Source organism: Phyllostomus discolor, chromosome 5 (genome assembly GCF_004126475.2).
Source record: "Phyllostomus discolor isolate MPI-MPIP mPhyDis1 chromosome 5, mPhyDis1.pri.v3, whole genome shotgun sequence".
Lineage (NCBI taxonomy): Eukaryota > Metazoa > Chordata > Mammalia > Chiroptera > Phyllostomidae > Phyllostomus > Phyllostomus discolor.
Window position 1 is genome coordinate 4,685,517 of NC_040907.2, and position 25,581 is coordinate 4,711,097.

Here is a 25,581-nt window from a genome sequence, read left to right on the forward strand (position 1 = left end):
AAACAATGAGCCTTTCACACAAATTCCTAAACTTATAAATTCTAAAGCTGTTAGATTTCTCAAACTTTATAGACCTTCTTAAGATAAGGTCAAATGCTAATGCAGTCTCTCCCCCTGCTGCTTTTTTGTCCCCACCAGGTGAGGCAGTGTGCCTGTTTCCACATGAAAGTGTGGAAAATTCAGAAAAATCAAGCAACTAGACAGGCCAAAGCAGAAAGAAATGTCTTCTAGTTCATGACAAAAAAAGCAACAGAGCCAAACAATGATCTCTGATCTCCAACTAGACACTAGTCAGTTGAAATTTTTTTCAGTCCTGGGGATAAAACTGTTGTTTCATTTCACCAATGGTGAAGTGAAGTTTAGTCCTGTGTATTTTTCCAGGAGATTCTGAATGATGAGTGAGGCTCTCCTCATCTGGTGCTCCAAGAGAGGGCGCACCTTTTCATCCCTAGCTCTTCACTGAGCTTCCCAGTCTGCATGCAATTTAGCCAAATGGTAAAGGGCGGCAGCTCTGTAGTCACATGGCATGGGGTTGCCCCTGCTCTCTGCTTTACTAAGTAAGGGTCATCTTGAGCAAGTTCCAAGATGCTCATCTGTAAAATGTTGATTATTAATTGTACCTACTACATAAGGTGATCATGATGATGAAATGATTCGAATAAAGCATGAGAGCTGGCCCACAAGAAATGCTCAATGAATGCTATTCATTGTGAATGCTATTAGCATTGTGATCATGAACTCTCTAAGAACCTGATTAAGGCAATCAGCTTGGGTCTAAATCACCCCATCAGCAAGGTTAGCAATTCATTATTTGTTTACAAAGCACATTACTCTGTAAAAATGGGGGAGGGGAGGCAGGAAAATCAACATTTTGCTTTTCATCCTTGTTAACGCTACTGCTGAATTATTCATATGAAGGGAGGAGGAGTGTGTCTGGACAGATACCAGACTGGGTCCTGCAAGCTGCGCATCTATCAAAACAGGCAGCGCCTGCCTCAGCAGCAAACCTCTTCCCTGTCTCCTCCCTCCCTTTCACCACTCATCCCCCAGGACTGAGAGTGCAGTGGAGACACACAGTGGCCACACGATGTCAAAATGCTATTGCTTAAGCATTCTGGTCATAGATTTTGATGAAAAGAAATGGTCCATCACTAAACTATTATTTTTGTTCCCCACTTATGTACTTAAGGTGTTATTAAATATCCAAAGAGGCCCAGGATGTAGTAGAAACAAAAGGACAGGGGAGGGAGGACAGACACATTTCCAACAGGCACTCTACTATGTATTTACCAAAGCAGAACTAATGAAATTACTGAAATAACACCAGTAAACATAACACAGACACAAGGAAAATGATGGATATGTGCCATCTGCTTAATTCAAGTTAGAGGAAAGACAAAGAAAGAGTGTCTAACAAAGAAAGGGTTTCTGTGGGGTCACAAGCACTGTATTCAAATAATTTTCCTCATTTATGTTTACCCTGGACTAGTAAAAACAGGACTACCTACACTTAACAGATGAAAAATTCACATTTTTCAAAACACTTATTTAAATGCTCACTATTTAATCAGCCAACGATTAGGGGTTTTGTTTTAATTTCGTTTTAACAGATCAATGTGTTTCTAGTAAGCAATTCCACCCCTACATATGTTCACATAGAGATGCTGCTATTTTTCTATTTACAGTGCTAAGCACATAGTGAGTTTAAAGAATTAAACATTCAGGAGTTGGTCAGCTGGTTGAAGATAGCCTGGATCTGACTGAGGCATAGAAAGCACAGAGTGAAGCAGGGAGAGAGGAACCAGGGATTGATGAAACATGAACAAGTACTTTCCTTTCCAGTTAATAGTTTGCCCAGGGAGGGGAAAAATACATTTCAAAATTTCCTAAAGATTTTTCTCCAGGACCAGACTATTATTAATCTAATTCTTTAAAAACAAACAAAAAATAAATCAGTAATCTTGGTAATATAAATCTTCCTCCTCCTTTCAAAGTCCATTGTAAATACATGTTACATAAACAAGTTCAAGTAGGTGTATGCAGGTTTCCACATGTTTAAAGCTTTTACATAGAGACTCATCCCTTTCAGGTGCATTGACTTGAAAGGGCCTCCACCCCCTGGGAGAGTTAATCACACTCTTCTCAATGGCACCTCTCTACCTCCCACAAAATTCTACTGCTGCAATTCCCACAGATTTAACATTTGTTTTCTGACCTATTGGTCTTCATTGCTACATGGAGCGATTTCAGGGCACGACACATTAGATATTTTCCTATTTCCAATCTTCCTAAATAATTTATTCACTCATTAAAGGAAACCTACTGAGCCCACTATGTGTCAGCTGCTTTATTCATTCAACAAAAATTTATTGAACCATTCAAAAGCACCGTTCAAAAGCATTTGGAACACACCTGAGATCAAAGAAGTTCTGGCCTCATGGATCCTACATTCTGCAGGAGGAAACAAACGAGAACCAACAGATAAAACACAAACTACCAGAGCACACAGTATATCCAAAAGCAGTAAGTGCTAACAAAAAAGTATAGGAAGATAAGGATAACTAAGAACATGCAAGGAGCAAGGCACCAGCTGCAGTACTGAAATGTATGTTCAAAGTAGGGTGGTCATCAACAAAGGACATTTGTGCAAACCCTTAAAAGAGATGAGGAAGCCCTGGCTGGCATAGCTCAGTGAATTGAGCACAGGCTGCGAACCAAAGTATCCCATGTTCGATTCCCAGTCAGGGTACATGCCTGGGTTCAGGCCATGACCCCCAGCAACTGCACATTGATGTTTCTCTCTCTCTCTCTCTCTCTCTCTCCCCCTCTCTCCCTCTCTCCCTCTCTCCCTCCCTCCCTCCCTCCCTCTCTCTCTCCCCCCCTCCCTCCCTTCCCTCTCTAAAAATAAATAAATAAAATCTTTAAAAAAAAGAGAAAGAGAGATGAGAAGTCAGCCAAGAGGGTAAAGTGTATCTCTGGAGAAGGGAACCCCTAATAGAATCACCAGGGCAAAGGCTGGTGGTTCAGCAGCCTTTCAGGAAACAGCAAATAGACAAGAGGAGCAGGACAAATTTGGGGGTAGAAAAAATGGGTGCATTTGTAATAAGGTCAAAGGTCGAGGGCAGTCTCAGAGGCCATTTATAGAAATATTCTTATAATTATAACATTTGAAGAGTAGACAAGAAGCACGTATCTCAAAGTATGTATATTTGTACATGAAGTACATCCAGGCTACTAAAATTTAGAAACCAGAGGCTTAGTGTTTCTCCTGTACCCCAGTGAGTCATCCTGAACCTCATGGTCCTTGGAGAAGCATCTCACTTTGAAGATCACTGACCTAAAATACTGTCACAGTTTAGAAGGTTAGCACTGTCTTCTCGTAACAGCTGGGAGCACTGCAGACAGTCTGCTTTCCTAGGCCTGTAAGCACAGCCTGTGACTCTCCTGCAAGTCTTACAGAAGACTCCAGGGTGTGAGAGGATTGGTCAGTAAGGTTTCACCCTACCCACCCACCCAAGAGTTTCTTAAAACCTCGTCTCTCGGGCATAAGAGAGACACCTGACTTGAGCCAATGGGATGTCAGAAATGGGTCTCTCAGTGCTAGTAAATATCAAAACCAAATCATCTTATTAATGCAAAACACTCACTTCTGTCTTAATAGCCATGACATGGATCTGGACAGTCACTGCTAAATGATCATAACCAGCTCTATTTCTCACATGGAGTAATTTGCCTTTATAAATGCATTTTTGTAAATGTTGTTTTTTAATATATTTTACTGATTATGCTATTACAGTTGTCCCATTTCCCCCCTTCAATCCCCTCCACCCTACACGCCCTCTCCCACCCACATTCCCCCCCCCTTTAGTTCATAAGTTCTTCGGCTTCTACATTTCCCATACTATTCTTACCCTCCCCCCCTGTCTATTTTCTACCTACCATCTATGCTACTTATGCTCTGCACCTTTTCCCCCCTCTCCTCCTCCCACTCCTCTGTTGCTAACCCTCCATGTGATCTCCATTTCTGTGGTTCTGTTCCTGTTCTGGTTGATTGCTTAGTTAGTTTTTGTTTGTTTTAGGTGTGGTTGTTAATAATTGTGAGTTTGCTGTCATTTTACTATACATGTTTTTCATCTTCTTTTCCTTAGATAAGTCCCTTTAACATTTCATAAAATAAGGGCTTGGTGATGATGAACTCCTTTAACTTGACCTTATCTGAGAAGCACTTTAACTGCCTTTCCATTCTAAATGAAAGCTTTGCTGGATAGAGCCATCTTGGATGTAGGTCCTTGCCTTTCATGACTTGGAATATTTCTTTCCAGCCCCTTCTTGCCTGCGCTTGCCTCCCTTCTTGTCTCTTTTGAGAAATCAGCTGACAGTCTGATGGGAACTCCTTTGTAAGTAACTGTCTCCTTATCTCTTGCTGCTTCTAGGAATCTCTCCTTCATTTTTACCTTTATAATTACATCATAATTTAATGATGATGTGCCTTGGTGTGTTCCTCCTTGGGTCCAACTTCTTTGGGACTCTCTGAGCTTCCTGGACTTCCTGGAAGTCTATTTCCTTTGCCAGACTGGGGAAGTTCTGCTTTATTATTTGTTCAAATAACTTTTCCACTTGTTGCTCTTCCTCTTCCCCTTCTGATACCCCTATAATTCAGATGTTGGAACATTTAAAGATGTTCTGGAGGTTCCTAAGCTTCTCCTTTTTTTTTTTTTTTTTTGAATTCTTATTTCTCCATTCTTTTCTGTTTGGTTGTTTCTTTCTTCCTTCTGGTCCACTCTATTGTTTTGAGTCCCAGTTTCCTTCCCATCACGATTGGTTCCCTATGCATTTTCCTTCATTTCTCTAATCGTAGACTTCATTTTTTTCACCTAACTTGTTACCAAATTCAACCAATTCTATGAGCATCCTGATCATCGGTGCTTTGAACTGTGCATCTGATAGGTTGGCTATCTCTTCATTGCTTAGTTGTATTTTTTAGGGAGATGTGATCTGTTCTTTTGTTTGGGCCTTTTTTTTTTTGTCTTGTTGCGCCTGTTACGTAGTGAGGAGCAGAGCCTTAGGTGTTCTCCAGGGTGAGGCAACCCAGTTGCTGGGTTGTGACATCGTATGTGGGGGCGGGGTCTGAGAGGAAACAATGGGCTTGCTCCTCTCTCCCTCATATTTCAGTCCCTTCTGCTGCTTCCCCCAAGCAAACTGGGCCTTTCTGGCGCTAATTCCCAAGTGGGTGAGCTTGTGTATGTTCTAGGACCCTGTGGGTCTCTGCAACGCACTCTCCTGTGAGGCTGGGAGTCTGTCCCTGCGCCTCAATCCCCACAGGTGTTTTCAATCAGTGTCCCGAGGTTCTATTTCCCTGCACTGGAGCCCTGGGTTGCACGGTCTGTCTCACTGCCCAATTTTGCCTGGTTTATCTGCACATGAATGTGGCCCAGACAGCCAGGCGCCTTGCGCACAGTGCCTCACTTCACAGTTGCCGTCTCACTGGGTCTGCAGCCACCTGTGCACCCAGGGTCCGCCCGCTGCAGTCTTGCGCTGGGGATGCCTTACGCACCCGGTGCCACCGCTTTTTGTGCTGCGACCCCTCTCCACCTGGCTGCCCAACTCCACCCCCCCACCGGTCTGGATGAATGTGTGTATTTTAACTCCTTGGTTGTCCAACTTCCATACAGTTCAATTTTCTGTCAGATCTGGTTGTTATCTTGTTTCTAAATTGTTGCTGACCTTATTTTGGTTGTACAAGGAGGCACAGTGTGTCCACCTACACCTCCATCTTGGCCGGAAGTCTATATATGTTATTTTTTGAAGTTTGTTTTGTTTCCATTATATTCAATTTTAGTTACTCTTTACTTAAGGCAAGTGACATAGGCCTTTTAATTTTAGTGTTGATATAAAGTTTCACTTTAAAGCAAACATTCACTGCAAAAAATAGGACTTTTAATATACTAAATGGCAATGCCAGTGGTATGTACACAAAACTAGTAAAAAATAATGAGGACATATAGAGCGAATGACTGATGTTAAGGGAACAATGCTATGGTGGAAAACTCTAAGGCAGGTGTATCAAACTCATTTTCCATGGGGGCCACGTCAGCCTCACAGCTGCCTTCAAAGGGCTGAAATAATTTTAGGACTGTACAAATGTAACTACTCCTTAACGGTTAAGGAGTCGGAATTACATTTGGCTGCTTAAAGGCAACCTCGAGGCTGATATGGCCCCGGTGAAAATGAGTTTAACACCCCTGCTCTAAGGTACAGGTGCCATGGCTACAAGCCATCTACCTTATTTCATGTCTATACCCCTAGCACTGAGCCTGGCAAAAAGTACTTCACAAATAGTTGAATAAATGAAAATGGAGGCAGGATTTGAACCCATGTCTCTCTGGTTCTCAACTTCACTCCTATCCTTCCTACTATCAGTTAGTCTCAATCTTGGGCACAGAAAACTGCGGAGTGCTTTTAAAAGTTAGAAAGCTCCAGGTGATTCTAATGGCCACCAGGGATGCACACTACTGCCCCAAACAGCACTGCCTTGCTAATTAACAAGCAATCACATCCAGAGTGATCAGTGTTATGCTGGGGCAAGTACTGTCTATAAACTAATCTAAAGGCCACTGGAACAATTTAACTGAGACTTGAAGGAATGAGAATCAATTAGCCAATTGTATATTCTAGGCAGAAGGAATTGTGGGTGCAAAGACCCAGAAATAAGAGACTGAATAATAAATTTAAAATTTCATATTCTTACCCTGACTAGTATGACTCAGTGGGTTGGGCATCATCCTGCAAACTGAAAGGTCGCCAGTTTGATTCCAGCTCAGGGCACCTACCTGGGTTGCAAGCCAGTGGGGACACAAGAGAAGCAACCACCAGATGTTTCTCTCCCTCTCTTTCTCCCTCCCTTGCCCTGTCTCTAAAATTAATAAATAAAATAAAATCTTTACAATTCACATTCTTCCTAGCTCTCCTACCTATGGTAACCAAATGTCCCTGTTTCCCAGGACAAAGGACTTTCCATTTTAAATTCACAAAAATCCCAAGGACAAACTGGTCACCCTACCACTGTATTCTGACCAGTGAAAAAGAACTGCTACTATGAGCAATCACATTCTAGGACCCTGATTAGACCATATTTACTAGTAGGATGGCCTACTCTCTCTGGCACATGTTTTTCTAAGGCAGGATTCCTAAGACATGACACTCTAAGGTCCCTACCAACATGCAGTCTCCCTTCTCACATGGGTGCTGCAAGGGCTATCAAAAGGCTTTAATCAAGGGAATGATAATCAAACTTGATTTTGTAAGGTCATCTTTGCTGTAAGTATGGACAACAGACTGGAAGAACGTGTGAGTGGAAGCAACTAACGTGGTCTTGAACCTAAGGCAGCATTTCCATAGGAGATTATGTGAGCCTGGAACTGGGTGTATGTAGCACTGAGGATGAGAAGATCAAGAGGGATTGCGGAATCTAATCAACAGGACTAGATGATGATTAAATGAGGGGAGGGGGCATCAGTCAGGAAAAGGAGAAAAACCATGACTACTTTTTAAATGACTTATAAAACACTGGCTGTCCTCAATTCATAACCTCAGTATATTCTAAAAGTTCAATGAGGATTCATTATTAAACATTCACATTTCAACATTAACAATTTAAAAACTGTAGGTATATTTCCAGGCTGTGCCACTAATCTACTAAATCCATTAAGAGACTGACATACATTTTCCAATGAAAAATTATAGAAAACAGTATTTCTGAATACCTATAGAAGTCTTGAAAGGAATTAAGAAGCACTGTCTATTTATTTTAAATGTTGGTATTTGAGGCAAAACATTCAATTAATGAAGGAAGAGAGACTTCCAGAGGGTTTAAATGGGTCTTCTGGGTATTTTCACGGGCTGTGAAGAGGTTCTCTCAGATATCTGCTTTTACGTTTAAAGGCACAGCTGCTCTCTTCCGTAGTGCCAGTGTCCCTGGCTCCAGTTTCTATATCTAACCAGCCACAATCAAGGTCAGTTTTTGGAAGGAAATATTTCCCTGAGATAACCAAGGAGGAACTGAAAGAAAGAGAAAGCAGAAAGGATGGACATTAAGTGCTACCTGAAGTGGAAGGAGATGGGTAAGAAAAGAATAAGGACAAGGGAGTTAGTTAGTGTGTCAAGCCTAGTATGGTTCAAAGAAAGGGAGTAGGGGGAAGACAATTATCCCTGATAGCTTTTCCTGGGACACAGCTGAGCACCAGCAGGCAAAAGGGGCATGTTGAAAGATCATTAGTCAATTGTGTGTAGAGCTAAGAGGGAAAGAATAAGAGACCAACAAAGTTTAAATGCCTTACTTAAGTCTCAACAACCTTTATTTTTTGAAGAACACTCCATCCTCTGGACTTTCCAACTTTCTCCAACTGAAAACCAACTTGCTAAGTTCAACTACTGCCACTGAATCCATTAATGGCCTCTGTTAACCCCAGATCCAGCCAAGGCCAGCCATCTATCCAATACTCTCACCAACTCATTCCACTGTCTCTTCTCCTTACCTTCCTACGATGCTTTAGTCAGGTTTCTGCCTGGCTAACCTCCACCAACGTGGGGTGATTTTAAGACTATCATAATATCTGGTGCAAATGCCTAAAGAAAACAATTCTAGATTGAGAAAGGGACTCAGATTATATAGAACAGGTGCAGCCTTCTGCATATTTATATTGATTAGGTTCCAAAGTACTTTTGTATATTTTAACTAAAGTGACTCAATGAACTATAGGATAATAGACAACCTCAGAATTCAAATACAAATCAAACAAAATTTTGAGGTATACTTTCTCATCTACTCCTCTTGAAAGTTACTGGAAGAAAACAAATTCCACAATTCAACATGGAAATCATCAATTCTGTCAAAAGAAATATTTCACACGTCCTACCTTCAGAGACATGGTACTGCCAAAAATGCAAATAGCAAGTGTTTGCACACGTTTGCCCATTATTTGGTACACAGCAGTCTTTATTACAATTGAACTATTTAAAACAAAAGAAAAAACTTTCTACAATTGAAGGGAGTACTTCACAAGATAAAATTTAGCAAATGGAAAACTTGATATAATTTATTCTCTCTTCTCCTTTCTTCTTAAAAAGAGCCAACAAGCAAGTCTTCATCATGAATGCAAACTCTACACAGGCATAGCCAGACACACATGGATGGGGACAGTGGGCCACAGGACTGAACCACCTAGCTCGTCCCTCAACCACTATGAATTTCATAAACATACTCTGGTACACTGCAGAACGAACCACAACCCTGGAGAGGCAGACATTTTGAGTCAACTGTGGCTCTGATTACTAAGCTGTGGTGTTCAGCAAATTCCCAGGACAAGCAACGTCTTCCCCCGACTCCCCAAGCCTCCTAGGTAATGACTAGACTGTCATCAGGCAAGACACAAAGACCAATCCTCTAGCCCATCAGTCTGTGGGTTCAGGAGACTTAGCTAGTAACTGCAATCTCTTGATTATGTGTCACAGCAGGAATCCTGGGTCCAGGAATTTGGCTAGTTTTAGGTATAAAGTAATGATGTATTAGATGAATTTAGCAAACTTCACACAAATGAGCTATTTCTGGAAAGTCGTCCTGTCCTCCTGGAGACAAGAGACCCCATCCTCATGTCTGGATCATGACAAGATTTAGCATGAGTTTACCTTGCTGTAGAACTAAATGACACAGATGCAATAAAGCAAAATAAACTGTTTTTCAAAGACTAACAATATCTTATTGGAAATTGGGGAGGTTTACAATACAAATAATATTCTAAGGTATAAGTTTAAGAGGAAACACAAAGGATGTATATAAATAAAATTATATTTGTCCTACAAAAATAATTTTATATATTTACTTTATTGAGGGTTTGAATAGAAAAATGTAATTTTCCTACCAGAAAAAGTCTTATGTCTTATTCCTCAAATTAATTAAAATGATTTCCATCAAAATCTCAGTTAAGTTTTTATTTCATTTGCTTTTGGAGGTTGAGGGGGTTGGCACAAGAAAATGACAAAATGACTTTTTAGTTCTCAGAAATTCAGGCTTCAATATTGCTAAGAGAAGTCTTTGATCTGTGGTCCCTGCTGGCAGAACTCGCTCTTCCTGCCCAACTTTCCTGTCACCCTCTTGGCTTTCACTGAGCACTCCAGCCCCAGACTAGCATTCCTGGCACAGAATTGAACATTCCCTTTTCATCCCAATGCTTTTTCTAGCATCCTCATCTGTCAATTTCCTTTGCTCCTGCCTCTTAATTGCCTAGAAAATGCTCAACCCTGAATTTGGGGTAGGAGGCACCCTGTTACAGTAAATAAGAACTCAGACTCAGGAGTCAGCCCACCTGGTTTCAAATCCTGCCTTTACTGCCTACTCACCATGTATCTGAAGCAAGTCACTTAATTTTTCCAAGCCTCAGCTTACACATCTGTAAGTAACAGTACCTCACTTAGAGTTGTAATGAGAGTTAAACACAAACCTTGACATTTAATAAGCACTAAAAATATGAGTGCCTATATATGGGCTGCTGGAACCTGTAACAAAATCACCTCAATATGTAGACTGGAAATGCTACTGATTTACGTCTTCTACTCTTAGCAGTCCCTCAGCACCATCGGGTCAGCTCCCTTTTTCTGTCCCACAGTACCCTCTTTTGCCTGCCACTTTTAAATGTGCGTTTTCACCAGAGAACCTATCTTGGACTCCTATTCATATACCATACAGTCTAAGCAATTCCACCTTCCAAAGCCCTGCTCACTTAACTGATAATTACCTAATCTCTAGACATGACCTTCGTCCTGAGCTTCAGATATAGAGCGTCCACAAACTCACCGTGTTCCCCACACCACATCCTCCCCATGTGCTTTCAGGACCATCAGTTAGTGGCACCACCATCCCCTCAAGCAAAACCACCTCTTACTCCTCCTGCCTTCTCAAAGACAATCAGTTACTAAGAATTACTGGTTCAGCATTTTTTTAAAAAAATTTTTAAAGATTTTTATTTACTTTTAGAGAGAGGAGGATGGAGGGAAGAAGAGAGGAAGAGAAACACTGATGCAGGAATGAATCAGTTGCTTCTCACATGCCCCCAACCAGGGACCTGACCCACAACCCCAGCACATGCCCTAAACAAGACTCAAACTCACAATCTTTTGGTTTGCAGGCCAACACCAAATCCACTGAGCCACACCAGCCAGGGCTGGTTCTACGTTTTAAACATCTCTCCTTCTCTTCAGTACCACCACCACCACCAGTTTTGAAACTCATTATCTCCCTAGCTGGCTGTGTTAGTTTCCTAGGACTTTCCTAACAAAGTACCACAAACTGAGTGGCTTAAACTGTAGAAATTTATTGTCTCACAGCTCTAGAGTCTCAAAGTCTAAGATCAAGGTGTCCACAGGGTTGGTTCCTTCTGAATAATGTAAAGCAAGGATCTGTTCTCAGATCTCTTTCCTGGGCTTGTTGATGGCCCTCTTCTCCCTGTGTCTCTTCACATTCTTTTCTCCTCTATGTACATCTATCTCTGTGTCTAAATTTCCCACTGTAACACGGACACCAATTATATTAGATTAGGGCCCACCCTAATGGCCTGAATTCCAAATGTCATCACACAGCTGAATTAGGCCTTCATTATATGGATCTGGAGAGGATGCAACTGAACCCAGAACACTGGCCTTCCTACCTCTACCTTAGCTTACCTGGCCTTGACTATGTCTTCCCCTTTACTATAAAAGCAAGCTTTCTGAAATTCAATTCCAATGTCCCTTTCCTGCTTAAAACCCACATTAGCCATTTTTCATCTAAAATGTGGATAACAACGATGATGATAATACAAACATCTATTGAGTGCCAACTATGTGCCCAGTACTGCTCTAACTACTTTATATATAGGACACTGTTCCTATTGGATATTACCTCCATTTTATAAATGAACAAACTGAGCAATAAAAGTATTGAATAATATCTGTTCAATAATAAAGCCATGCAGTTAATAAGTCTCAGAACCAGAATTTAAACTCAGGCTCTGCACCTCAAAATTTAAAAGTACCTAACAGAAAGTTAATTTATTAGTCAATTTGGTTTCCCATTTTGACCCTTAACCTAACTGCCACATACTAGCCTCAGCCGAATCCAATTAGAACTTTCATTAGAGGTAAGAGGAGTCTCAGAAGGTAATGCTGATCTGCACTTACACGGCTATCGAATCCTGAATACCTCACAGACATCAAATCACCCAACCAGTACCAAAACAAGGAGGTGGAGGAGGAAGTGGGAATGAAGAGGCAAAGGATAAAATTACAGAATAACAACAGAGAGGAAGAAAATCTAACAAGTCAGCCAGAATATACTCTCAATATACCCAGAAATAAAAAATAAAATGTTTTTCAGTGTCTGAAGGGGCTTTTTATTAAGAACTTAGTAATTAGATTGAATGGCTATGGTTCAATAAAGAACATACACATTTTTCCCTCTAAATATAACATAAAAGCAACACCAAAAGTTATTTTAGGAGGCTTTAAAAAGGAAGATTACAAACACTGAAACAAAAAATATTTTTAAGTGCTAACCATATTTTTCCTGGAATGTGTTTTAGGGCACTATCTGACAAGGTCTTCAAAGGGTTCGCTGTTGATGAAACCACTTTCATGGCCTAATGAGTTTGAGCCCTATTAATTCAGACTGTGCTGTGCACATTGATTTTTGCCATAGTGAGAATCAGCAGAAGTAACAGTTCTTCAAATCAGCCAACTGCTCACACTGTTAAGTAGAAAAAAATGTCTGCTGTGAAACATATAGTGTCCAAGCACTACTTAATGCCAGCAAAAGCTAACAAACTGTATTTTTACACTGAAGGAGGAGGCAGAAAGTAATCCCTACCAGTACAGAAGACAGTTTGGGTCTTTCAGTACTTCTGATAAAAAACTGCAATGCCACAAAAGAATCAAAAGTAGAGACAATCTACTTTCCAGAACTGAATTACCAGCGTTAGATGGCACAAACTATCAGGTGGGGACAGGATACACAGAAATAAAAATCACAACTAAAATAGCCCTTAAGGCAGTTCTTTCCCTTACATGAAGCTTTTTTATCAACCAAATCTACACAGTTTCTGTGCATTCTAGCCTTTTGACAATGTGTGTATCAAAGATTTTGTTTCATAGCCCTGGTAATTTTCCACATTTAATATGTCATGAAAACCAAATTTCACCTGCTATATCGCTAAACCCAACTTTGAAGTTACCATTAGAAACAAGATCATTTATGCCCTGAGCAGTGTGGGTCGGTTGGGCGTTGTCCTGCAAGGCAAGGGGTGGCCAGTTCCGTTCCCAGTCGGGGCACATGCCTCAGCTGCAGGTTCAGTCTCCAGATGGGCCACGTACGAGAGGCAACCAACTGATGTTTTTCCTCACATCAATGTTTCTCTCCCTCTCTTTTTCCCTCCCTTACCCTCTCTCTAAAAATAAAAAAATAAAAAATTTTAGAAAATACAAGATATGACATCATTTATACCTTCTATCATATTAATATTTATTTCACTTTTTGATATTAACAAAAACAATCCTGGGTATGTGCATAATTAAAGTCATCAATAGGTAACCACTTCTCTCTGTACCTCCTTCTTCAGATTACCAGTTCAGAGTTTGGCAACCTATGGGCTAATGGTCCAACAGCCCAGACTGCTTTTGAATGGCCCATAAGGGAAAGAATAGTTTCTGTATTTGTAAATGGTTTGGGAGAAAAACAAATCAAAAGAAGAATAATTCTTCATAACACATAAAATTCTGTGAAATTAAAATTTCAGTGTCCATAAATAAAATTTTATTGGAAACAGTCACATCCATTCACTCCAATATTGTCTTTGGCTGCTTTTGTGCTATAAAGGTAAGGCTGAATACTTGTAACAGAGACTACCTGGACCGCAAACCCCACAACAGTCACTATTTGGCCCTCTTCAGAAAAAGCTTGCCTACCCCCGTGCTAGCTATAGTCAGAGACTTACAGAACACGTTATTAAGAAGCACTGGACAACAACATGACCAGAAGGTGTGTAACTACTGAAAGGAAATATGCTCTGATGGGCAAATCTGGAGCTGGAAGTCAAGTTCTGCTACCACTGATCAGCTGACATCTCTGTTTCATGGAATGATGCAGATATGAAGCTGCTATAACCATAACATGTGATTCCCTTAAGTAATGCCTAAAGGTGTGTATCTGTATAAAAGAAGACATCTGGACAGACAATTCAAGACATTTTATATTCAGATTTAAGACAATTTTTCTCTAGAGCAAAAGGAGCTACTGCATCAAAGAGAACAAAAACAAAATCAACAAACTGGAGAACAAAACTGGTAAATTAGGGAAACTAAAACAAGTAAAGGGTTTGGGTTTGGGTAAATTGGGATAAATTGGAGGAAAATAGTAACTAAAATTTCCTCCTTGGACCTGGGGGACTGTACACAGGGAAGTTTTTCAAAAGTGTGAGGAAAAAATTGAGGGATATATACTGAATAGAATTCATAAATAGAATGGAATGACCTTAAATAGTATTTAAATATTAGATTAAGAAAAATTTATCTAATATATTTCGAAATACCAGGGACTTTGGCAATTTACATTTTAAAAAACTGAGTAATACTATCTTTACTAAAGTAATGTTCTGTCATTTGCTAGACTTAAAAAAACAAATTTAACAAGTCTGTTAATTTCAAGTTTGAGAATTAGGCAATGTCTCTCAAATCCTTTGCAAAACAGGAATTTAGTTGCTTTCTCTACATTTTATAGCTGCTTAAAAATTTTACTTTCTGTTTCCAGATACAGTGTAAATGACTATTCAACCTCAAACTTTCTTCCCCCAAAAATATTCTATGTAATTAATTTCATATTTTTCTCTTAAAAATAAAACTCTGGCTTACCTACATACCATACCAATTTTAAAACACAATTTCAGGTGAAAGCTCTGATGTGTGTTATATATTTTATTCACATGAACAGATATTTTGTCGCAGTCTCTGTGATTACGATGGAAAACAGATGATACAAAAACACATGTGGTACTAAAAGTAAAGCTGATATCCAACACCAATAATCAAAGCTAATAAACAATACCCATGTCTGTTTCCTAACTGCACTTTAGTTTTAACATTACTAAGAAATGTGGAAAACGCTATCATTAAAAATAACTCCTAAGACTTCTGGTCAAGAGAGAAGCATAGGTAGGTAGACACACTTCGCCTCCTTGAGCAACCACAAAAAGGAACTACAACTAAATTTTAGAACAAGTAACACCCAGAACTGTCAGAAAAATGAACTCTCTGGAAGTCCAACAAGCAGGGATTTAAAGAAGCCACATTCACCCAGGAGGGGTGGATACGTGGAGAATGGGTAGAGAGGGGGTGGCGGCGGTGGAACAGACCCGGTCCCACATTCACATGTGGTGGATAAACAACATCGGGAGGGATAGCTTGGGATTGAGTGATCCCAGACCCAGGCCAAATCGCACAGCCCAGGAATCCAGTGCCTGAAGATACATCCCCGCAACTTCTGCCCATAAAAGCAGTGGGGGTTAGGGCGGTAGAACAAACTGCCGGGTTTTTAGAAAACTTCTCTTAAAGATCCTGCAAGGTCTTAAAATGTATGCAAACCTACCCACTCTGAGATTCAACACCGGGGCAACAGCTGGAATAGCACCAGTCATATACAAGGACTGGGTGAAGTGACTGGAAACAGGGTGAGTGCCAAGCAAACTGCCCGGAGCCAAGCAGCAGCAAAGAACCCTCTCCATTGGCCTGGCTGGTATGGCTCAGCGGTTGAGTACTGGCCTGCAAACCAAGGGGTCACGTGTTAGACGCCCAGTCAAGGCACATGCCTCGGCTGCAGGCCATGTTCCCAGTAGGGACCCACGAGAGGCAACTCAATGTTTCTCTCCCTTTTTCTCTTTCCCCTTTCCCTCTCTCTAAAAGTAAATCAAATCTTTTTTTTTATTTTTATTATGGACATTTTCAGAAATACTTTAAAGCGCAGAGGGAATAGTAAAATGAACCACCATGATGCATCACCTAGTTCCAAACAGTCTCTTTTTTTTTATTTTATTTTAATTGTTATTCAAGTACAATTTTCTATCTTTTACTCCCATCCCAGCCCACCCATCCAGCCCTCCCCACCACCCTCCCATTTAAATAAAATCTTTCAAAACAAAATAAAGAAACCTCACAAGCCCTCCACCAACATAGAACCACACAGTGGTAAAGCAGGTTGTCCTACCCTGCCGATTACCTAAGGCTCCGCCCCACACAATTTACAGGTACCATTTACAAGGGGTGAATGCAGCTCTACCTAATACACAGAAACAAACATAGGGAGGCTGCCAAATTGAGGAGACAAAGAACTGTGGTCCAAATGAAAGAATATAACAACACCCCAGAAAAAGAACTAAACAAAATGGAGATAGCCAACCTATCAGATGCAGAGTTCAAAACACTGGTGATCAGGATGCTCAAAGAACTCATTGAGTATGGCAACAACATAAAGGAAGAGATGACGGTTACACTAAGTGAAATAAAGAAAAATCTACAGAGAACCAACAGTGAAGAGAAGATATCAGCATTTGGAACATAAGGAAGAAATAAATGTTCAACCAGAACAGAAAGAAGAAACAAGAATTTTTAAAAATGAGGGTAATATAAGAAGATGACTCTAGGACACCTCCGAATGTGCCAACGTCCAAATCACATGCGTGCCAGACAGAGAAGAGGAACAGCAAGAAACTGAACACTTATTTGAAAAAATAATGAAAGAAAACTTCCCTAATATGATGAAGGAAATAGACATACAAGTCCAGGAAGCACACAGAGTACCAAACAAGTTGGACCCAGAGAGGACACCACACCAAGACACACATAATTAAAATGCCAAAGGTTAAAGATAAAGAATCTTAAAGCAGTAAGAGAAAAGTTACCTACAAAGGGGTACCCATGAGACCAGCAGCTGATTTCTCAAAAGAAACTTTGCAAGCCAGAAGGGACTGGAAAGAAGTATGCAAAGTGAAGAAAAACAAGGACCTACAGCCTAGATTACTCTATTCAGCAAAGTTATCACTTAGAATGGAAGGACAAATAAAGTGCTTCCCAGACAAGGTATAGCTGAAGGAGTTCATCACCACCAAACCATTAATACATGAGTGTTAAAGGGACTTATTTAAGAAAAAGAAGATCAAAACTACGAACATTAAAAAAGGCAACAAATTCACAACTATCAACAACTGAATCAAAAAGAAAAAAAAACACACACACACTAAGTAAACAACCAGAACAGGAATAAAATCATAGGTATGGAGATCATTTGAAGGGTTATCAGTTGGGAGGGAGAAAGGGAAGAATGGGGGAAGAGGTACAAGGATTAAGAAGCATAACTGGCAGGTACAAAATAGGCAGGGGAATGTTAAGAACAGTACAGGAAATGGAGAAGTCAAAGAATTTATATGCATGACCCATGGACATAAACTAAGAGGGGTACAAGGCAGAGGTGAGTAAAGGGGGAAAAAGCAGGACAACTATAATAACAATCAATAAAATATACTAAATAATAATAATAATTACTGATCTGTTTTTTAACAAAGAAGAAATAAATCAAAATAACTATTTTATCCAACCCAAGGTAGAAAAAAATGGGGAATTAAATAACTAGATAAAAAAAAGAAGCTACTTTGGTTAGTATCTATAAACCAATGTATACACACACACTAGAAACAGAATTTCTATAGTGATATGTTTCTTAAATTTGTACTGTTTGCACTCACATAAGGCCTTTCATCCAGGAATTTCCAAGTACTTTAACAAACATATTCATTTGAATTATCCTAGATTCAACAAAGAAAATGAAAACCTTTAAAAAGTACACTTTAAGTTATTCTAATAGGTCAAAACTAAAATGTTCAAAATCCCAAATGTCCATCTGCCACACTTAACAGCAAACATAATTTTCACACTGTAAGAACACCAGGAAACACAGTCACAAGAATTGTTTTCTAAATTTAAATTGTCATGCCTAACATTCTAAGACCTTATTAGTTTTTCCTTTGTAATCCTCTTTTTGTGCTTTTGAGGGAGAAAAAATTCAAAGGACCCAAAAACTCCTTAGACTTCAAAACAGTTCTTTCCAAACCATAGCTGATGACTAATGTGTGAGTCATAAACATACAGACTAGGTGTCCTAAAAATGTACAGAAATCTTAAACTTAAAAAAAGAAAATGGTTGGCATCATATATTTTGGGCTGAACTGAATGTAAACGTTTGAAAGATTTTGAAAAATTCAATACTCATATAAATAGTCAGTAATTAAGCATCTGGTTTCAACCTTTCTTTTTTTTAAGATTTTATTTATTTTTTAGCGAAGGGGAGGGAGAGAAACATCAACATGTGGCTGTCTCTTGCGCATCAACCTTTCCACTTTTAAAGAGATGTTTTTAGGCCCTGGCTGGTGTGGCTCAATGGATTGAGCACCAGCATGTGAACCAAAGGGTCACAGGTTTAATTCCCTGTCAGGGCATATGCCTGGGTTGTGGGCCAGGTCCCCAGTTAGGGATGCATGAGAGGCAACCACACACTGGTGTTTCTCCCCACTCTTTCTCTCTCCCTTCCCATCTATCTAAAAATAAATAAATAAAATCTTTTTTAAAAATAAAAATAAAGAGATGTTTTTAAATGTGTCAGAATAAGTCAAATTCCCATTCACTGAATTCTCTAATAAAGGATACCATTTATTTCCTGCCCCCAAATATCTGAAAACAAAAGATACATTATTCCTATAGGTTAATGTTCCACAAATGTTTGAAAAGCAAACTCTATTCAATTTAGTTGAATCAGTAAGACAATTCCAAATTTTCTAAGCCAATATGTTTTAAACTAAGCATGGATATTCCCTAGGGCCAATAATTATGATATATTACCTTAGTAACCTTTCTAAGCCAAACCAGAACACTTCTTTCCAAAACTCACATTCTACCAAATTGGGACACTGTAGTAGGGAAAGACCTCAGAACACAGGGATTATTTTTCCAAAGCAAAACTTAAATGTCAGAAGCATGAACTGGCAGAGTTGCGCTGCCCTCTAGAGTCACCTTCTGATATTCTTTTTAGCCTGAAATATAATTAAATTCAAATCAGAAGACCCTTCTAATTAAATGAGGTTTCAGTATTCTAACATTGTAAACTGACCTTTTTTAAATGGACTGATAGTTGGTACTAAAACTTATATTTCAAATACCCACCATTATTAAAGGTTAGCTGTATTTCCCAAAGAACAAGAAAGCACCCAAAACAGAATTTTAGAATTTGCAGTTTTCAAAAAGTTTTAAATCACTCAAATTGCATACATCTCTAAAACAAAGATGAATTACAGCATATAATAATTAACCCAAGTGGCCAGGAGTTCTCTCCAGCAAAACCCCAAGTTCATACATTCGACAAAACATATAAATATCGGGCCCATACAGCTACTGCGTCCCAGGGCTACTTCTCAGCCTGCATCTGTCCTTTCAGGTCCGAGCCGTGCAGCCAGAGCCCTCAAGGGATCTTAAGGAGCAATGAAAAGCCACTGCAACCAAGACCTGTGTAAGCTGCAAAGCACAAACACCAATATCTAATTTCCCTAAGCATGCAATGAACAACCTGACAAGGACTCAAGTAAATTAAAACCATCCCTCTAACCTAATAACTCTACGGGCACCTATGCCACACCATAACTTGAGATTTTCTAGTATTCTTTATCTTTAAGAACTTATTAAAAGACATTTTACCATGCACCACAGTTAGTACAGCTTGCCTCAGCAGTTACAGTAAGTGAACAGGGTTGTTTTTTTCCTCTTATTAGAGTCACTTGGAGACCACAAGTAACGAACCCTTGTTAAACCTTGTCTAGAGGGGGAAAACATCTGTCTCTTCAACACCAAGAAGGCTCATGTTTCCAAAAAGAAACCAAAACTAAGATGCAATGTTCCACAGCAAAATATCTATTATTACTTTTGAAAGCAATCTAAATGAAAGTGATGCTGGGGCAACAATTCATAAATAAAAATGGCGACATCTTTTGGGGCATAAAAATTAAAATAAAATTTGTATAGGGGCTGAGAAACTAAGGCCCATGGGTTAAATGCAAGCAGCTTGTTTTTGTAAAGAAAGTTTTATTGAAACACTGCCATTTCCATTCATTTACATATTGCCTATGGTTGGCTGCTTTCTTCTACAAGGGCAGAGCAGAGCCAGTATGACAACAGACCACATGGCCTGCAAGAGCTGAAATATTTACTATCTGGCCCTTTACAGAAAAAGTCTGCTAGTTCTTCTCTAGAACAAATATTCCCCAGCCTTCTCCAGACAGAGATTTGGAAAGAGGAAAGGGAATACAACTGCTAAAATTAAAAAAATAAAATTATGGAAACACATGGGAAGGAAAAAGTGACAGAGACAGCTGACTCATCCCATATAATGGTTCACATTAGGCTTTCTAAAACGCTAAAGAGCTCTAAAGTTTTCTTCTAGGTACTTTAACATATTTCTATAAGAATAAATGGAGAAAATAAAACTTTCTACATAGATTTTACTGACAGCTATGCTGCATTAAGAGTTTACTTGTGGGGCGGGTTGTTATTTGCATGAAAGAGAACAATTCAAGTGAGCTTCAAGATCCCGGAATAAATTTGAGGTAAATACCAAGGACTTAAGTCAGTGAGCCGTCAAAATAAAGATATTTCCAGAACCTTCAATATAAAATATAATAAATGCCTTGAAGGTAACTATATGTAAATACAAAAAACAGTAGGAAGCCGTGGCCTGGTGACTCTGTTGGAGAGTCATCCCTGCACCAAAAGGCTGCAGGTTCAATCCCCAGTCAGGGCACATACCTAGGTTGCTAGGTTCAATCCCCAGTTCAGGTGCATACAGGAAGCAACCAATGGATGTTTTTCTCTCACACTGATTTCTCTCTCTCCGCCCCCCACTTCCTCGATCTCTAAAATCAGTAAACATACCCTCAGGTGAGGATAAAAAAAAAACAGCATGAAGATGATCTGGTCAAGAGACTCGGGTTCTAGTTTGGACTCTTTAAAAATCTTAGAAATCACTTCCCCTCTTTGGATTTCAGTGGTCTCATCCATAAAATGAAGGAAGTAGACTAAATCAATGGTTCTCAATCATTAGCATTAATCAGAATCACCTACAGCAGGGGTCCCCAACTTCCAGGCATGGACAGGTACCATTCCCGGCCTGTTAGGAACTGGGCCACACAGCAGGAAGTGAACTTGAACATAACACTTGAATCATCCCAGAACCACTGAAAAACTGTCTTCCACAAAACTGGTCCCTGGTACCAAAAAAGCTGAGGAACACTAAGCCAGAGGGATCTCTTTAAACAAAAATTGCTGGGCACCAGAGCTCCAATTCCAGCTCCAGCTCATAAAAAACTGTAAAATCATCACTCTCATCTTTACAGCAAAAAAAAAAATAAGCTTATGAAACCGAAATCAATGACTTTTCTTAGATGCATCAGAGATCTGAGGTCACAAGGCAAACCACCACCCCAAAATCTGGAGAAACAGGAAAACACTGAGAATCACAGCAGAGATCAGCTTACCTGAAGCAAGCTACGGAAGCCAGTATGTGGTAGGAACACTTAACTGGTAACTTTGACAAATTTCCGAGGACTACTAAGGACTAGCTTGAGAGTTTTCAAACTCCTAGAGACCTGCATGTAGGGGTTTTACCTTCATGAGCCCCATCAGATTCGCACATGAGAATCAGAGAAAATCCCCTAGTGTCTTTGGCAGAAGGGAGGGGAGAGTGACTCACGTTGAAACAGCTGCTAAAACCCAAAGATTATGAGTCTGACATCTTGACATCTGACAATTTCAAAGCAGCACATAAATAAGCAGGCAAGTTTTTTAAATTTGTCTTGTACACAAGGTCTATACAGAAAGTATCCAGCCATGTACTATGAAAAATAGAGACATTTATTGAGGAAGACACAAGGAACATTGTTCACAGGACAATGGCGTCTCAGTCCCCTTCAAAGTAGGCACCCTGGGACGGCCATCAGCTGCCCCATCGTATTTTCCTGAGTCTCATTTACAGTCTGAAATCTTTTCCCTTTCGAAGGCGGTTTTAGTTTTGGGAAAAGCCAGAAGTCACAGGGCACCAAATCTGGGCTGTAGTAAGGCTGAGTCACCTGGGTGATTTGATGTTTCGCCAAAATACTCTGCAGGAGATGTGATACATGAGCAGGCGCATTGTCTTGATAAAGCTGCCCATCACCAGTTGCCCATAGCTGCGACCATTTTCATGGCATTACATTTCAACCAACGAAGAACACTGAGGTAGCATACCTTATTAACTGTTTGGTCTGGAGAGGCTTACTTGGATGGACAACACCTTCCCAAACAAAAAACACAGTTAACATGGTCTTGGTCTTGATCTTGCTGCAACTCTGCTGTTCCTTCTTCAAATGTGGAGAACCAGGCAACTTCCACTGGGATGACTGGGCCTTTGTTTCTGGATCATAGCAATATACCCACAATTCATCTTCAGTTATGATCTTCTTAACATCTAGTTCACAGGTAGTGGTTTGAATCACATCATTAGCAACTGCAGCATGATGTTCCTTCTGCTCTGGTAGCAAAAGCCGAGGAATAAATTTTGCCATGACATATTTCTTGTCAAGATCCTGGGTCAAATTTTCAGACACAGTAGGTTTTGGAATCCCTAGATCAGCCTTTAGTTCTCACACTGTCAGTCACCGATCTTTGTTGACTGTAGTCCTACCCAGTCAACATTCTCAAATGTTCTGCTTGTTGCAGGCCTTCCAGAATGTGGATCACTTTCAACAGATCCTCGACTATCTTTGAAGCATTTATGCCAAACTTTTATTTGTATTGCACTCATTATATCATCCCCGAAAGCCTTCTGAATCATCTGAAGAGATTCCGTGGAGGAATATTCAAGCTTAATGCAAAATTTGATGCAGATTCATTGCAATATTTGCTCAGTCAATTTTTAATGCAATGGCCACAGTTCCACATGCTCACTCAGCAGCATCTACCACCCCCACTGACTAGTACAGTGAAGTCGTCATTGTTCCTGCATGCACATTCCAGTCAACTCTCCTTAACTGCCAGGTTACAGTGATGTCACACAAGCCGTTCACATTATATTAACAATGGCTGAACATTTTCAGGACAGGCCTCAATTAAATACACACACACAGATAGTAGGAGGCTGCCAGATATACACCCACTTTTATCAGCTTCTTGTTTAAGCTTTCTGGAGCTATTCCATGCCAATACAGCATGTATGTTTAAATATCTTTTTTCCTTATACAAATAAATAGTATGCTTCAGATATCATGCAACTTTTTTATCTCCTTCATTTATCTTAGAGATTATTCCTGGTCAGTGCACATAAAATGTGTCTTTCTTTTTAACTGCTGCATAGACTCCCATATTCACTTAACTATTCTAACTGCTTACAGCCTTTTGCTATAGTATAAAATGCTGCAATAATCCTTACACACAAATAAAGGAGCAGATAAAGGATAAATATGTGACTATATAGTATAATAAATATGGTAAATGTATATCATATAGCAAGAATAATAAAATGTAACTTTACAGTCTAAGTGGTAGGTATGGGGTGGTTACCACATAATTTTTTCAATTCTTCTATATTTCCTCAGCACCAAATTTATACTTGTTCTTAAAGTATCATATTTTTCTTTTGACTTTTCAATGAGTAAGCAACATGAAATATTTTATCAACCTTCAAAAACAACCCCAAACTTTAATAATCCATAAATGGCTTCCACCCTTGGTTTGTAAACCAAACTAGAGAAGAGACAATTATCAGAAGAATCACACTTCAACTTCTGTCATTTTATACAAAGTATGTAATCAAGCCAAGTAAAAGTGCCCCAACAGCCTTATTTCCCCTAGGTCTCTCAACATTCTTTTATTTAAAAAATAGGTTTTTAGCAAAAACAAAGAGTTCTCTATAGGTGTCTGTTACATCTAAGAGAAACAAGGGAAAAAGAAAACAAAAACCTTCAGAGGGTCACAGTTTGACATCTTCCTTCTTAGTTTCCTTCCTGTATAATTCCCAGAAGTCCTAACCAATAAAGAATGGTTTAACTCTTCTTTCTGAAAAAAAAAACCAATGATTATTCTTCCAATATTTCTTTACAGAATATATTCACCCCTCCTCTAAAGATTGAGAAGCAGGACTTTCAAGAGAATTTATGGGTCAGACTGCCATTCCAGTCAAGGCACATCAACCAGAATCTTAAGATCAAATTCCAAAAAATGCTTTTTAGGCCTGTTTTTGTTTTATGACTTAAAGGTCCTTGCTGAAAGCACAACAGCATTACAACGGACTTATCTTACAACACTGCTGCACTGATATTTGAGCTGTATATTCACGGAGGGGCAAGAGTTTGCCAGATAGAGAAAAGGAAAAAAAGAAGGAATGTTCACTTCAGAGAACTCACAGAGTTCTAAGGCTGTATTATTCCTCCAAGGAATCAAGTTAATCACACTTTAATTTCCTAGATCTCCAGAAAGTTGAGTTCTTTAAAGAACAGTCATACAGCCCTGGCTGGTGTGGCTCAGTAGATTGAGTGCCAGCCTGCGAAGCAGAGGATCACTGGTTCGATTCCCAATCAGGGCATATGCCTGGATTTTGGGCTAGGACCAGGTGGGGGACGTGTGAGAGGCAACTGCACATTGACGTTTCTCTCCCTGTCTTTCTCCCTCCCTTCCCCCACCCTCTCTTAAAAAAAAAAAAGTCATACAATTCTAAGGAATATCCATTTTTCAGTTGAACTTTTTAAAAAGATTTGCAAGCTGAAGAGAGGTGTGAATTGTAAACAGCTCTGAGTTGATCAACTTCCAGGAATCAAGAAAGTTATTCACAATCCTAAGTACACCCAATGGAGTGGTCCTGGCTCTAGTGCCCCTGTTTCCCTTCTAGACACTCCAATTCACAGCAAAGTTCACATTCAATGAAAGCCCAAGGAAAATGTTGGCACCAAATAAAAGTTTTAAATAGTTTTAGATTGTTGTTCATTGGAAATAATAAAAAGTAATAAGCCTAGAAACGAAAGTGAAGCACACTATGGAACAGTGATGTAAAATAAACACCTACCCCAAAGGTGTGTCCAGTCTAATATGTACACCTGTTATCACCTGACCCCAACTCGGGCCAGCCATGACCCCACTGTGGACTGCACTGTCGAGCACTCTCATTCCTCCACTGCTAATGCTGTTTGTCCTCTCTATACAGAAGGCCCTTCCCCTCTCCCCTCCAAGATCCAACTCAGCCTTCACCTTCTCTAGGACTCCTCAAAAGACTCCCTAGGGCACTTTATTCAGATCTTTACCTGACACTTAAATTAAAAGTCTCTGAGCCTTTCCCCACTCCACAAGCCCTCAGGGTGAAACCAGCAGCCCTGGTCATCTTTCTAGACCTGTCACCAACCACAATGCCCAGCATTCCAACAATATGAACCAAGGGTTTATGTGCCA

At 39.8% G+C, this 25,581-nt stretch overlaps 1 protein-coding gene across 5 annotated transcripts in view; it reads right to left on the minus strand.

The window, feature by feature from the left end:
- Positions 1 to 25,581, minus strand: part of RERE (arginine-glutamic acid dipeptide repeats) — a 398,807-nt gene that overhangs the window by 298,554 nt on the left and 74,672 nt on the right. For 2 of the 5 annotated variants that reach the window (XM_036025257.1, XM_028512358.2), the window contains exon 3: positions 24,103 to 24,198. The exons of 2 other annotated variants lie outside the window; for them this stretch is intronic. The gene's annotated coding sequence lies outside the window, so the exon portion shown is untranslated. Of the gene's footprint in view, positions 1 to 24,102; positions 24,687 to 25,581 lie in introns of those variants that run through there. One more of the 5 variants, XM_036025255.1, reaches the window with a different exon arrangement.